Here is a 14,799-nt window from a genome sequence, read left to right on the forward strand (position 1 = left end):
GAAGGCGCTAATTACGCCACCGTAAATTACGGTGGCGTAATTAGCATCATGGCGGGTTAGCGCCATGGATTTTAACGGCTGCTAAAAGCAGCCGTTAAAATCAGAATAGGCGTTAAGGGTTAACGACGGCGTTAACCCTTAACGCCTGGGTCGTAATGAGGCCCCAAGTATTCATAATGACCAAAGGGAGTTCTGAAGGCTGTCTTCCATTCGTCTCCTTCCCTAATACGGATCAGATGTTAGGCACCCCTGAGATCCAATTTGGTGAATATTACGGCTCCTCTTACGGCTTCCAGGATATCTGAGATCAAGGGTGATGGATAACGGTCTTTAAGGGTGCACTGATTTAGACCTCAATAATCAAGACAAGGTCTGAGCTCCTTGGTGTCTTTCTTAGGAACAAAAAATAGTGAAGCTCCGGCTGGAGACTTGGATGGGCGTATGGTGCCGTTTTCTAGGTTACTATCTAGGTATTCACAAAGGCCTTTTTCTCGGGTTCAGACAGAATAAACATCCTTCCAAAGGGAATCACAGCTGAAGGTTCGGTTTCAATAGCACAGTCTTCCGGCCTATGGGGTGGTAAGGCTTGGACAATAGCAGAAGAGAACACATCAACGTATTCCTGGTAGGCTTTAGGAACCTTGACTATGTTGGAGACCGTAATAGGACCTTGCTGGGTTGTTGAACGTTCTTCCGATGGTGTCGGAGAAAGATCCAGGAATAGACAATGAGACATGCAAAATTCAGAACCTAGGAACAGGGAGCCTGCTGTCCAATTGATGTATGGGTTGTGTTTTTGTAGCCAGGGCATTCCCAATACCATTGGGTAATGGGCAGATTTTATGATGTCAAACTTTATCTTCTCTCGATGATGGTTTATTGCAAGCTCGATTTCCTTGGTCTGGAGGGTTATAGGTCCAGAAGAGAGGGGTCTCCCATCAATTGCTTCTATGGGTTGCAAGGTGTTCCGGGATTCGTAGGGAATATGATGTTTATGGACCCATTCTTGATCTATGAATATTCCCATGGCCCCACAGTCCACTAATGCCAGAATTGGGTAGGTTTCCTTCTTGGATGGCGATAGAAAGGCCTGTAAAATTACCAGAGAGTTTTGTCCAGGAGAGTTCAAGGATGGTATAGATGTGGAGCCTACATCTCTCTCCCGAAACTGAGCTCCATCTAGGATTGGGAGCTGGCGTTTCCCGAACGCCGCGGAGGAGCTATTGGACATTCTCTGACTAAATGCTTGTCCGAGGCACAGTACATGCATAAGCCAGTATGGATCCTTCGTAACCTTTCTTGGGGGGATATGGGTCCCCGGAAGGCCCCTAGTTGCATGGGTTCAGGTTTGTTTGTAGGAACAGAAGTATCTTCGGATTTCAAGGAGGTCTCTAAGGGGTTCTTCTGGAGGGATGACTTGGTCTTCCTTTTCTCTGCCTTCCTTTCCTGGATGCGAAAATCAATCTGTAGAGCAAGATCCATAAGTGCCTGGTAAGAACTTGGACGTGCCACCCTGGCTAATTCATCCTTGATATCTTCATTTAGCCCTCTTCGAAAGAGTATGAAGCAAGCTTCAGGAGGCCAACCCGCTTCTTAAGCCAACCCCTTCTTTAGCTTGAATCGAGTCACATAAGTGAGCATGTCCTGAGAGCCTTGACGGAAATCAAGTAAACGTTCTTGAGCACTAAAGACCTGTTCTGGGCGGTCAAACATGGTTTTAAGTGCTTGAATGAATCCGTCATAATCATCCAAGAGGGCATCTCCGGAATTAACTAATGGTGTGGCCCAGGCTAATGCATTCCCGGAAAGGTGTGAAATAATAAAGCCCACTTTAGCCCTGGGGGTGGAGAAATAATAAGGTTTAAAGGTAAAGTGGATCAAACAAGAATCCAGGAATCCACGGAGGGTTTTTGCAGAGCCATCATATTTCTCAACAATGCCGCCCAATAGCACACTGTCTTTTGTGGCAGAGTCGCGGGATAGCACAAATTGCTTTCACGCGGCGTTCTCAGCTTTCAGGTTCTGCACTTCGGTCGTTAGTTCCTGCATGCCGCGCATAAGATCCTGGATGGCTGCCTCCATGTCTGTATCGACTTCGGTCAGGTGGCGTCTCAATCCGTCACAGGTTTCCCCCTTTCTCACCTGTTTTCATTGTCTGATGACTTCTTTAGGAGGAGTCTTCTTTCGTATGGTTCGGGTCTTATACAAGCCCTCTCGGCTGTCCTCGGCTTCCAGTTTTCGTTCAGCTTCGATGTCCGCGATCAAGGGAAAACTCCAGGAAATTCAGAAAAAGGATATGGAGCACGCGGAGGTGGTGCAGGGGTTCCGGGAAGGGCTGGATAAGAAGGAGGGAAGGTAGATTGGAAGAAGGGGTTCCAGGAACCAGGAAACAACAGAATAATACAAGGGATAGTATGGAGCACACATCCGGTCACAGCTAACAGCAGCGTTGAGACGCGCGGGGCCGCAGGGGTGCGGCCTCTTTATAGAGTACACTGCATACAATGTGAAGACTGGTGAGCAGCGTTCTGAGCTTGCAGCCATGTTGGTAGTATTATGGAGTGTAATCCCCGACGTGTCAGGGACCAGGAGGCCCAGAAAGGGCGAGTTGGATGGTTCATGACATATGGGCTCTTTGTGGTCGTCCACGTCTCATGCCATTGGGTCTTCTGCCTCTTGGTGTACCTCTATTGTTTGGGTAGTTGTCATCACCAACCCCCAAATTCTCATCACTAGAGGCATGAGAGCTGTATTAGGACCATATGTATTCAAACTTATAATTCTGTGCTGCATCACACTTCCAAGTATACCTACATAGCGTCCCTCTGTGTCATGCACCAAATGTATGCATGCAAAATTAAGCCATTTGTGTATTACTGTTAGGGATCCCTATCATATGAGGAATAGGATGAATAATATCAATTGGAATTCCATGACCTTATTATAAATCATGCCTATGTATGGTCAAATGTGTATTCTGCAGACTAACTACCACACCACCCATCCTGTTTAAATATTCCAGGATCCTATAAACAGTTTTACTATTGTCCAGCCAAAGCACATTCCACGTGAGTAATGTGATCTGAACCCCCGTTATCCTATAGGCCATCCAACCACAGTCTACCAATTTCAGGTAGCGTTTACTTTGTCTGTGCCGATGCAACAATCACATTTTGTCCCCATGATGTGATGCTTACTGCCCCAACCATGTGTGATAACACTGAAGACCTAATTTCTTCAGTGCAATGTATCCTGCGATCCTCCAACAGTAGCACTGATGGATAAAACAAAGACAACTCTACTAATATCAGAACCTTCAGTTGTCACCATCCACACGCAGGAGATAGTGCACGCCCAGGCCCATTGGCGTGTCTTCCTCAACATTGATCTAGACATGTCCAAATCATATGCCTACAGTTAGTCTGTTTTTCTTACCAATATTTAAGTACCATACCAAAACATTAGAATGGAACATTAGTCCAGATTATTTCCAGCCATATATTTTGTAGTGCTTTACTATACATCAGGTTGACAACATTCCAACATTATACACATCCCTTTTCAATAACGGACCCCCTACAGAATGTTCAGGTATGGGCATCATCTCTAAAAATTGTTTTTCCGTCTCTGAGTCCATATAAAATGAAGTTTTGCTGTTTGTGACAATGCAAAGCTTCGCCGTGATTGACTTTTATTAGTCACAATAGGTTCTCAACAATTACACCCTCTTGACCTGCCTGCTGTACTTCAGGGCTGAAGTCCCAGGATATATGCATTGTCACATTATCATACCATAGCTCAAAAGCATCTTATGCTGCTTTCAGGATGTCATCTCTACCCTGGTAGTTTAACAGCTTCAATGTTATTGGCCAAGGGGCGTGGCACAGGCACAGGCGATGGACCCACCCGGGCACAGGCTAGGGACCCAGTGTTTTAGCACCCACTCAAAGATGATGGCCCTCATTCCGAGGTTGGTGCTAGGTGGTGGCACCAATACCGGTACCACCACCTACTTGGTGGTATGGGGACTTACCAGTCCAGTCCGACCTTGGCGGGACCAGTAAATCCCCATTTGAAAAGCCATTCCCCATTCCCATTTGAGCCCCCATAGGGCTCAATGGGAAGGCGTCAATAACGGTACCGTAAATTGCGGTACCGTTATTGACCCCGGTATCCCTTTGCGGGTCCCGTCCTTAATGCCTGGTAAAACAAAGGGACCTCGGAATAGGGCGCAAAGGGATTACCAGCACCGGTGTCATTACCGGTGCCTGGTATCCCTTTGCACCCAGGTCGTAATGACCCCCGATATGTGCAGACAATGCAGCTTTTGGGACAAGGGTGGCTATAATTTTTTCCCGAAAAGTCTCTCTGTTTTTTTCATTTTCAGGCCGCTGTCTCAGGCCAACTATACGCAGACTAGATTCAAGGTATCTGAAAGCTGGTTGCTGCTTGTTTCCAAGGCCGTTCAGCTTTGTAATTTTGCTTTGCCTTCAAATTTTTGAAGCAAGCATTAAAAAGCAGAATTTTTAGACAATTTTTAGACTTATAGGGGGTCATTACAAGCTGGGCGGTAAGGGGTTAACGGCACGGGTAAGGGTGCCAGTGCCGTTAACCCCTTACCACCCTATTACGAGTCTGCTTGCGGGACCAGCTAGCGACCAGGGAGCTAACAACGGGCACCGTTATTAACGGGCCTGTTGTAAGCTCCCTCCCCATTCCCATTGAGCCCTATTCGGGTTCCTCGAATGAGGAATTACCGGGTCCTCCAAGGTTGGAATGGCCCGGTAAGTCCTCATTTGAGGAACCCGGACCCGGTACCCGGTAAGGAGGTAACCATGCCACAAATTGCAGCATGGTTACCTCCAACCTCGTAATGACCCCCAGAGACTAGAATTACAGTATTTGCCTAGTCAATAACGTTTCTGTTTGTTTTCCTTACTCAGGCAGGTCAAGATCTTGTAGTTCAGCAGTTGCCCTGCAAGCCCTGCCCCTGTATGGTCCACGTGTTGAAACTCATCCCAACTGTCGGAAACAGCTGGTTAACACAGGCTAAGTCATATCCTTGTTTCCCCGTTAGCCATTCCAATTCTAACAGATATGATGTCATTCATACAATCAGTAGATATAGTGGAACTGACCATCTTGTTTTATTTATATTTAAAATCAAGCACGTTTTGTCATTATTGGTCCCTTACATACAAACTGGCATGTTTGAAAAAGATGGGCCTTTACCAAATGGTTCAGTACTTAATACATAACATTTTCAGCTCGCAGTTGGTCTCAATTAAACATTCTCACTTGGTTAATGTTTTATTTATATTACCTTGGGAATTTGTCCTTTTTATTTAAATAAAAATGTTCGCCTGCAGATATGTGTGCAGCCCATATTGCGTTTCTCTGCAGTTTCCAATGAAATCTTTTCAAAATAAAGCTGCTCCTTTTACAAGGTTTTAAAGCGTCAACCTTACTTAAGAGGAGATATCTCCATGTCTTTACCACCTGTTGACACCGAAAGAACGTAAGGTACAAATGTGCAGTGGATTTCTTGTTCGAAATTCGACTCAAAGTAATTACAACAATGCAAGAAGCCTTGCACTTAATGAATCCAGAGATAGCTTAGGCCACCTAATAGGGCCCTCCCTCTCAAACATAGACCACAGCTGATCGGCCCACTACCTGGTCTAAAGTGGTCAGAACGAAGGGTGGCAGCTGACAGGGGAGCATGTATGACATCTCAACATCCAAGGGCTAGTAATTGTCCCTATTGATAGTTCAGAGCTGAGGATGTTGTAATGTAATGTAATGAAAAGTGGTTTCATATAGCGCTTCTCTGGCAATAATGTTGGCCATGCTGTGCATGGCTCTGTAAGAAAGGAGGGGAGGGTGTGTTGGTCAGATATTGGGAAGGCAGATGCAGAAACCTTTGGTGTTGATGGATACAGGACAGATGTACCCGTTACATGTGTGTCAATAGGACAATCTCTAAGTTGTTTGTCGTTGCTAACGACTGAGCAGGTTAGCCATATGGGCAGGCTCCAGATTGTGGAGTGCAAAAAATGACAGCATGTGTTGATAGAAGATGGATAGTGGCTGAATCTGTTAAGTACATTAGACCTAGGAGGTTGTCTGTAGGAGCGTGGGAGATGTAAGGATGCAAGATTTTAGTAGTGAGAAGTTAGTTGAGGGATGAGTGGTTGGAAAGTGGGGTTGAGGGTGTTGTCAATTACCTGCTGTTGGTGGTAGATTTCACTGAGTTTAAAGGTGCGGTCCAGTGCCACTCAGGAGACGTTCCATCAGTCAGATTGGTTTACCGCAGATGGTAGTGCCAAAAGAGTCAAAAAATGCTTGTCACAAATTAGCACAAATGTTTCTGGTTGCCGTGGGTTGGAAGAAGGAGTCAACACAACTTGTACATTTTGAGGTTTTGGTCCTTTATAAATGTTCTTGTTGTGAATGGTATGATGTATACCGAAAACAAAAATAACAACCAACAAAAAAAGACCTATCTCGCCGCATTGCTATAGGGAAATTCCCTACCTAACTAAATTAAACTAAAGGTGCTTGTTTGTCGTCAGGAAGACAACAAAAAAAATACTCCTCAGTCCAAACCTAAATCTACCTGACCCTACCATTAATAAATAATAACTAAGCTGGCCCAAAAGAGTATCTCTCTTCTGGTGGCCTCTCCTTTGCCTTTTATCTTGAGACTTTCCTTCAGAGTTTTCTTATTCAGTAAAACTCTTAAATGTACAAATGTCTCAGTTTTAAAAAAACAGTTCCTTATGGTGATCTCTTCTGATAAGGTTTCAGGGTTTTGATTGCTAGTTATGTAGCTCTTGCCAACTGTTCTTGGGTCTTGCCTTCCAGACCATATGACCCTTATCTTATACCTTGAGATAGTCTCTCAGACATCTTCCCTTTGCTTATGTTGTTCACTTACTTCTCCAGCATGGGGTCTGGCATGGATTCACATGCTCATGAATATTCCCCGTCGTCAGGCTGGGAATCCTCGGTAAAGAAAAAACCAGTATCAGTTTCGTTTCTGATCTGTCTTTCGTAGTAATAACCAATCACTGGTCTCTGCGTCATACTGACCACAGCCAATGACTGCCCTCTACCTAAGCACCTCCTCCGGCAGCCATCTTCAGATTTTTACCGCACGTTCATGTGTTGGGATCCTCGTGCTATTGCTCTCGAGCGTTAGTGCTATTTTTCGCGCTTTTTCACAAAAAACTTCGATTCTTTCGGTCAAAAGAGCCTCAAGCTCCACCGATCCTACATCCGATCTACGGGGACCCGTGTCGGATTCATCTGTGCCCCTCAAGGGTGAAGATTTCGTCGAGCTACACTTCGGAGGACTCCAGAAGCTTCTCAGGCCCGATCTCGGAGATGGCCCAGGAGAAGGGAAGCTCGACGCCCGGAAAGCTGTTCAGGGTCTGCCCTGGATGCCAGCTGCAGAACGTCTTCAAGGAGGACGAACACTCTTTCTGCCTTTACTGCCTTCATGAGGACAAGACGCACGTGGAGAAGGACTGTGCGTTTTGCGGCAACATGTCGGAACGGACCATGAAGGACCGCCATCAACGTCTCGCCAACTGGCTGGAGGGTAAGAGCCCGTCTGGCGAGAAGAAGAAGAAATCCGAGCGGTCTTCTAAGACCTTTGAGGGCGCCCCGGCGACGGGGGCCCAACATAAGGCCAAGCACCGCGAGTCCGCTGGCACCGGGAGCGCCGAACGGTCGGGCTCTACGGGCGCCAGGCAGGGCGCACCCTCCCCGGCACCATCAACCACGAGCCAACGCTCTGGGTCGGGTAAGAGGAAGGCCGAGCACCCGGCAAAGCTCCTGGAGAGGCCCCGGTCGAGCTCTAAGGCAGAGGAGGAGCGTGGCAGTGCCCCCTCCCTCAAGGATAAGGCGGTGAGCGCACCTAAGGTGGTGAAGGCCTTGATCCATCCGACCAAGCCCTCTATCGAAACGGTCGCGGCGGCCCTGGCTCAGCCTGTGGTGGCTGCACCAGTGGTGGCGACCTCAGGGCCCAGAATCTCCCTGCCTCCTCGGAGGGAGTCTTCCTTTGTGCCCATCGATAGGACCCCCGTGAAACCCTCCGTGGGGAAGAAGAAGGGGGGGCAGGGCGTCGTCGTAGATTCGGCCTCAACCTCAGAAGAGGAGCTGATCGAGGTCTTAAGCCACGGCCTAGGCGTGGAAGAAGGCCAGCCCGTCGGAATGGACCCCGACGCAGGTGACGACGACGACATCGTCGAGGATACCGACGGGGCCCCTGCTCGCCCGTCGGATTCCCCTCTGCCAGCGCCGCAAGACAACTCGGCGGCCATTTTGTTGGCCATACAGTCCTTATGCTCCGAGATAAGGACGAGGCTACCGTTACCGACGGAGGAACCTCTCCCGTCGGGGGATCCAGAACCGGGACCTTCTGGTGTTCCCCCTACCAAGAAAAGAAGGATCCATCCACCACCTCCTTTTCAACCGTCGCGCCCCGTCCAGCCCTCCTCCCCGTCCACTCGAGGGGATGATACGGGGACTGACACGGCAGCGACGGGTACGGACGACGAGGCATACGACGAGGATTTTCCGTCGTCGCCTCCCACCAGGGCTTCTCCGCCCGACGAGATCGGATCTTTCCACTCCATGATCTCCAGGGCTTCCGAGCTTTTCCAACTCTGCCCTGAGGAGAAGAAAAAGGAAGGCTTCCTTTATCAGCGGCGCGAGGCCAAGAGGAAGACGGTCCTCGCAGTGCCTCTGTTGGACGACATTTGGGATGAGGGCCTTTCCCTCCTCAAGAACCCTTCCACGACGCCAGCGAGAAGAGACCGGTACGAGAAAAAGTACCGGGTCCCGGACACGGCCCCCCTATGCCTCCGGGCGCAGCCTACCCCGGACTCCGTCGTCTCCGCGGCAGCCAGGAAGAAAGCGGGGGGGGGTGCGGCCTCCACGTCGACTTCCCCGCCGGACGGCGAGGGAAAGAAATTGGATGCTATGGGACGTAGAGTCATCTCGTCGGCAGCGACGACGATTAAAGCGGCCAACGCCTTGGCTATCGTGGCCCGCTACGACAGGGAGCTCTGGTACAAGATGGCTCCCCTGCTGGATTTTCTGCCGGACGACAAGAGGGCGGAGGCCCTTGAGATCCTGCAGGAAGGTGAGGTGGCTTCGGACCACGCCATCACCGTGGCGACGGACATCGCCGACACTGGGTTCCGCCAGCTGGGCAACAGCGTTTGCCTTCGACGTCGTGGATGGCTCAAAGCTACGGACTTTCGGCAGGACGTCCAGACCAGAGTCCTGGACATGCCTTTCGACGGGAACAACCTGTTTGGGAAGACAGTGGACGATTCCCTTCAGGCCATCAAGGCGGATACTGAGACGGCCAGGGCCCTTGGAGTCCTGCAGCAACGACGAACGCCCTTTCGGAGCGGCGGAGGCAAGGGCGCCTCCAAAGGTTCCGGCGGCGGTTTCGCTTCCTACCGTCAAGCGGCCCGCTCGTCGTCGCAAGAGGCCTACAGAGGACGAGGCAAGTCTAGCGGACCCCGCCGTCGTCGCCAAGGAGGTCAAGGCGGCAAGGCCGCGTCCAAGCAGGATTGAACCGGCCGTGGGGTCGGGCCCCCACCGAAGCACCCCGGTGGGAGGCCGGCTGGCGGGCTTCGTCAGCGTGTGGGAGTCCATCTCCACCGACCGTTGGGTGCTGGACGCCCTGGCCCGGGGCCACGCGCTCGAATTTCAAAGAAGGTGCCCGCGCGTCCCCCCCGTGGCCAGGAAAGAACTTCACGTCCCTCAACTTCTCCTGGAGGTAAAGGCGATGCTCAGAAAGGGCGCCATCGAACTCGTCCCAAAGAGGCTTCGGGGCTCCGGAGTCTACTCGCGATACTTCCTCGTGAAGAAGAAGACGGGAGGATGGCGCCCCATCCTGGACCTGCGACGTCTGAACAAGTTCATCAAGGCGCAGAAGTTCCGGATGGTCACCCTCCAGCACGTCCTGGGTCAGCTGGAGGAAGGAGACTTCCTATCGTCGTTGGATTTGGAGGATGCCTACTTCCACATTCCCATCCTAAAGGGGCACCGAAAATTCCTCAGATTCGTGGTCCAAGGGCGTCATTACCAGTTCAAAGCCCTTCCCTTCGGACTACGGTCGGCACCCAGGGTTTTCACCAAGTGCCTCGCACCGGTGGCGGCGCAGCTGCGCCGCGAGGGGATTCACGTCTACCCCTACCTGGACGACTGGCTCATCCGCGCCAAGACGAGGGAGCTCGCCGTGGTCCACACGGCAAGGACCGTCCAACTCCTCACGGACCTGGGATTCTCCGTGAACTACGCCAAATCCCACCTGGTGCCCGCGCAAGTCGCACTGTTTCTGGGAGCGAGGCTCGACACAGTGTCCCTTCTGGCCTCCCCGTCGGAGGAGAGGACCAGGACCATCTTGGGCAAGGTGCAACGGATGTTGGTGGCCGACGCGGCCAAAGTGAGGTCCATCAAGTCCCTCCTCGGGATGATGTCTTCCTGCATCTACCTCATTCCCATGTGCAGGTTCCGGATGCGCCCGTTGCAAGAATTCCTGGATGCGCGCTGGATCCAGACGACGGGCAGCTTCGAGGAAAGGATCAAGCTCGACGAGAGTTTCCGACGAGCATACGGTGGTGGGGCACCCGCGCGCATCTGACGGCGGGCATGGACTTCCAGACCCCAGCCCACCAGGTGACTGTGACCACGGATGCCTCCCTGGAAGGGTGGGGAGCGCACACCGAAAATCTGCACGCAAGGGGACTCTGGCTCCCGACGGAGAAGTCCCTGCATATCAACGTCCTGGAGCTCCGTGCAGTGTTTTGGGCCCTCAGGTCCTTCCTTCCGTCCCTCAAGGGCAAGGTGGTGAGGATCTTCACCGACAACACCACCACCATGTTTTACATCAGGAAACAGGGCGGAACCAGGTCCCCAGCGCTGTCCAAGGAGGCGCAGGACCTGTGGCATTGGGCCGTCGCCCAAGGGATTCTTCTGGTGCCGTTTCATCTGGCAGGGATAAAAAACACCATCGCCGACTCACTCAGCAGGGAGCTGCGCTCGTGCCACGAGTGGGAACTACGGCAGGATCTGGTGGATCGCCTCTTCCGACGGTGGGGCACACCCCAGATCGACCTGTTCGCGACGGCGACGAACACCAAGTGCCGGAGGTTCGCCAGCAGGTTTCCCCAGACGAGGAGCATGGGCGATGCTTTCTCGTTCCCCTGGGAGGGCCTGTTCCTCTACGCGTTCCCTCCCTTGCCTCTGCTAATCCGGCTCGTCAACCAGCTCAAGAGGTCACGGTGCAGGATGATCCTCGTCGCACCTGCGTGGCCGAGGCAGATATGGTTCCCGGACCTTCTGGACTTGTCAGCGTCCCCGCCGATCAAGCTGCCGGCGGACGCGGATCTACTCTCCAGGGAAGGAGGCGCCATCCTCCACCACGACCCGAAGTCGCTGAACTTGCAGGCCTGGCTCCTGCAGCGCTAGAGTTTGGAGGATACGACATACCGGCCGATTGCAGAGAGGTTCTTGCAAAGGCCAGGGCGTCCTCGACTCTTAAATGCTACGGACACAAATGGAAGAGGTTCTCTGTCTGGTGCCACGCACAGAAGATTAACCCTCTACGGATTACGGCTCCCCAAGTACTGCCGTACCTGCTGACGCTGGCCAAAGCTGGTCTGGCACACGCGTCCATCAAGATTCATCTTGCTGCGATCTCCAGATACACCAGAACCACGGGCCGGACGTCCTTGTGGTCTCATCGTCTGGTGAAAGAGTTCATGAAGGGACTGTTCAGATCGTTCCCGCCGGTGAAGGCTCCGGCCCCGGCGTGGGAGCTCAACGTGGTGCTGACCAAGCTCATGGGACCTCCGTTCGAGCCTCTGCACTCGGCCCCGTTGAAGTTTCTATCGTGGAAAACAGCTTTTCTCGTGGCCATCACCTCCGCACGACGAGTGGGAGAGATCCAGGCCCTTTCCTGCAAGGCCCCGTACTTGACTTTCCACGACACGAGGGTAGTGCTCAGGACGCACCCCTCCTTCATGCCCAAGGTACCGTCGGACTTCCATCTTAACGAACCCTTGGTGTTACCTGTGTTCTTCCCGTCGCCTTCGTCGCCGGCTGAGAGGACTTTGCACTCGCTGGATGTAGCTAGAGCGCTGAAGTTCTACGTGGACCGCACGAAGGGTTTTCGGAAGACGTCACAACTCTTTGTGAACTTTGGACCTGTCAATCAGGGGAAGGCTCTCTCGAAGGCTTCCATCTCCAGATGGCTCTCCGGCTGTATCATGTACTGTCACCGGTTGGCAAACCGACCGCTGCCTGGCCGTCCGAGAGCCCATTCCACCAGAGCGATCGCAGCTACCACGGCGTTCCTATCTGGTGTGCCCCTGCTGGACATATGCAGGGCTGCTACGTGGAGGTCGACGCACACCTTCACGAAATTCTACTGCGTCGACCGGGATTCCAGGGAGGAGTCCAGGGTCGGCCAAGCAGTGCTGCGCAACCTGTTCGCCTGAGGTGAGCCTGGTGAGGAGGTAAGATGCTTAATGTTGAGTTAATGTGATGCTTAATGTTGAGCCTTTGCCACCTCCCGTGGTTGTGCATGTGTGTACTGCTATGTATTCTTTATTCATGAGCATGTGAATCCATGCCAGACCCCATGCTGGAGAAGGAACAAGTTACTTACCTGTAACTGTTGTTCTCCAGCATGGGTCTGGCATGGATTCACATGCGAACCCTCCCGCCTACCCCTCTGCGGCTCTTCACTTGGTCATACTGCCACTTCACGTGCTTCCAAATCTGAAGATGGCTGCCGGAGGAGGTGCTTAGGTAGAGGGCAGTCATTGGCTGTGGTCAGTATGACGCAGAGACCAGTGATTGGTTATTACTACGAAAGACAGATCAGAAACGAAACTGATACTGGTTTTTTCTTTACCGAGGATTCCCAGCCTGACGACGGGGAATATTCATGAGCATGTGAATCCATGCCAGACCCATGCTGGAGAACAACAGTTACAGGTAAGTAACTTGTTCCTTCATCAGCTTTGTGAGTTCCCTAGAGTCTCGTTTTTGAACATTTCCTTAGTTATCTCATTATGCTGGTTTGCTATTCTGTTATTGCCTTTATGGCCATCACAGTCTATGTTATTTATGACAGACTCTCCCAACAGCCCCCCACTACTCCAGTCCACCCTGCTACCTGTGTTAGTTGTGGGTAACCCTCACAGGGATTGGCACTAGCTCAGGCAGGTTAGTCTGTTTTCCCACTTCCTCTTTTGTTGCTTCTTGCTCGTTCCAATCTCAGCATCTCTGTGTCTTGCCGCGTTCCGTGAACTACGTCAAATGGGAGTTTTCCACTCTCCCAGTCTTCCAGTTTTTGGTGGTGTTCTGCAGGGCGCCAGGCCCACTACAACACCTCTGTGGTTGTGGCAGCTCGTTGGACGGTCTCCCACTTCCTGTCCTGACAGCGGCTTCACCGATGTCTGCTTTGCCAGGCATCCGCCGTCTCTGATTGGCATCTGAAACACTTGTGTACGAGCGCGATAGAAATAAATAAATAAATAAAATAAAATATCAACCAATCCTCTGCTTCTTGGATTGCAGCGGGATTCTCGGCCACACTTTGCACAGCCTCTCCATGGTATTGTGACTTAAGGGGGCTGCCTTTGAATACCGTTCTCTCCCCTCTCCTCGGGCATCCTCGTCCAATTTTCATACACATTTTTCTTAAAAGCATCTGTCATCAAAGACTGCGCCTACACCCTCACTCCATTCATCACCACTCTCATAATTGCCTCCTTCGCTACATGCTGAGCGCCTGCCAATCAGAAGGAAGCCTGGGTACTTGAAAAACCCCACTCTAGACCCATCCATTCCCACCAACTACTGCCCGATTGCCATCGTCCTGTTCCTCCTAAAAATCTTGGACCGGGCTGCATACCTCCAGATCCAGATATACCTTAAGGCCAATACCACTACCCGACGGACTCTAACTCACTGCACACAGTGTACCAAACTGTCCAAAGATGGATGGCCTCTCTCCTCTGCTTTAAAGACGACAGAACCGAAATTCTCTTGGTCAGCTTCCAAGTCATTCTCAATAAACTAGAACAGGCTAATAGTGCCTTCACCATAGATGGCCTAACCATCCCAATGTCTCCAGCATCGTGAAAACCTTAGGGGTCTATTTAGATGCCACCTTGTCACTAACCCGGCTGGTTAGTACAATTGCCTCATCAGCGGCACACATCACTAAGCTAATTAATTTCCAGTGACAGCTGCCTCTCCATTGCCTAGTGCTTATTGGTTCCAGACTTGACTATTACAATGGCATTCTGCAGGCACTTCCGTTTGCAACATTAACAAAACTCCAAATCATACAGAACAATGCACTTTGAGCCGCACTAAACATCACCTGCAGAACACATCTCGGCGGCCAGAAGAAACGCTCATTGGCTTCTCCTACGGGAACACATCACATTCAAAACCTTGGCAATCAGCCACAAATGCCATTCCAACTCTGCCTCCAGATGCCTTTCCCAAAGACTAAAAAAATCCCAATCCTCAAGACGACTCACTATTCCTGCTTACACTCTATTACCACCCAAGATTCAGACTAACAAGAGTCGGCGGTAAGCGCTTCCCTGTCATCGCCACCAAGAACCGGAACTCTCTACCCCATGCTATGAGATCTGAGCAATCCTTCTCCACTATGTGTATCCCCCCACATTAATATGCAATGCACCTATTCCTGACTTTTGGAAATGGATGAAGACACAGGCATAGTGC

At 51.3% G+C, this 14,799-nt stretch overlaps 1 protein-coding gene across 4 annotated transcripts in view; it reads left to right on the plus strand.

Annotated features, from left to right (window-relative positions):
- The window catches only part of LOC138497237 (fibrous sheath-interacting protein 2-like), a 727,834-nt gene that overhangs the window by 456,464 nt on the left and 256,571 nt on the right, over nt 1-14,799 (plus strand). The window lies entirely within an intron of this gene.

Source organism: Ambystoma mexicanum, chromosome 5q, assembly GCF_040938575.1.
Source record: "Ambystoma mexicanum isolate Mex_15411 chromosome 5q, UKY_AmexF1_1, whole genome shotgun sequence".
Taxonomy (NCBI): domain Eukaryota; kingdom Metazoa; phylum Chordata; class Amphibia; order Caudata; family Ambystomatidae; genus Ambystoma; species Ambystoma mexicanum.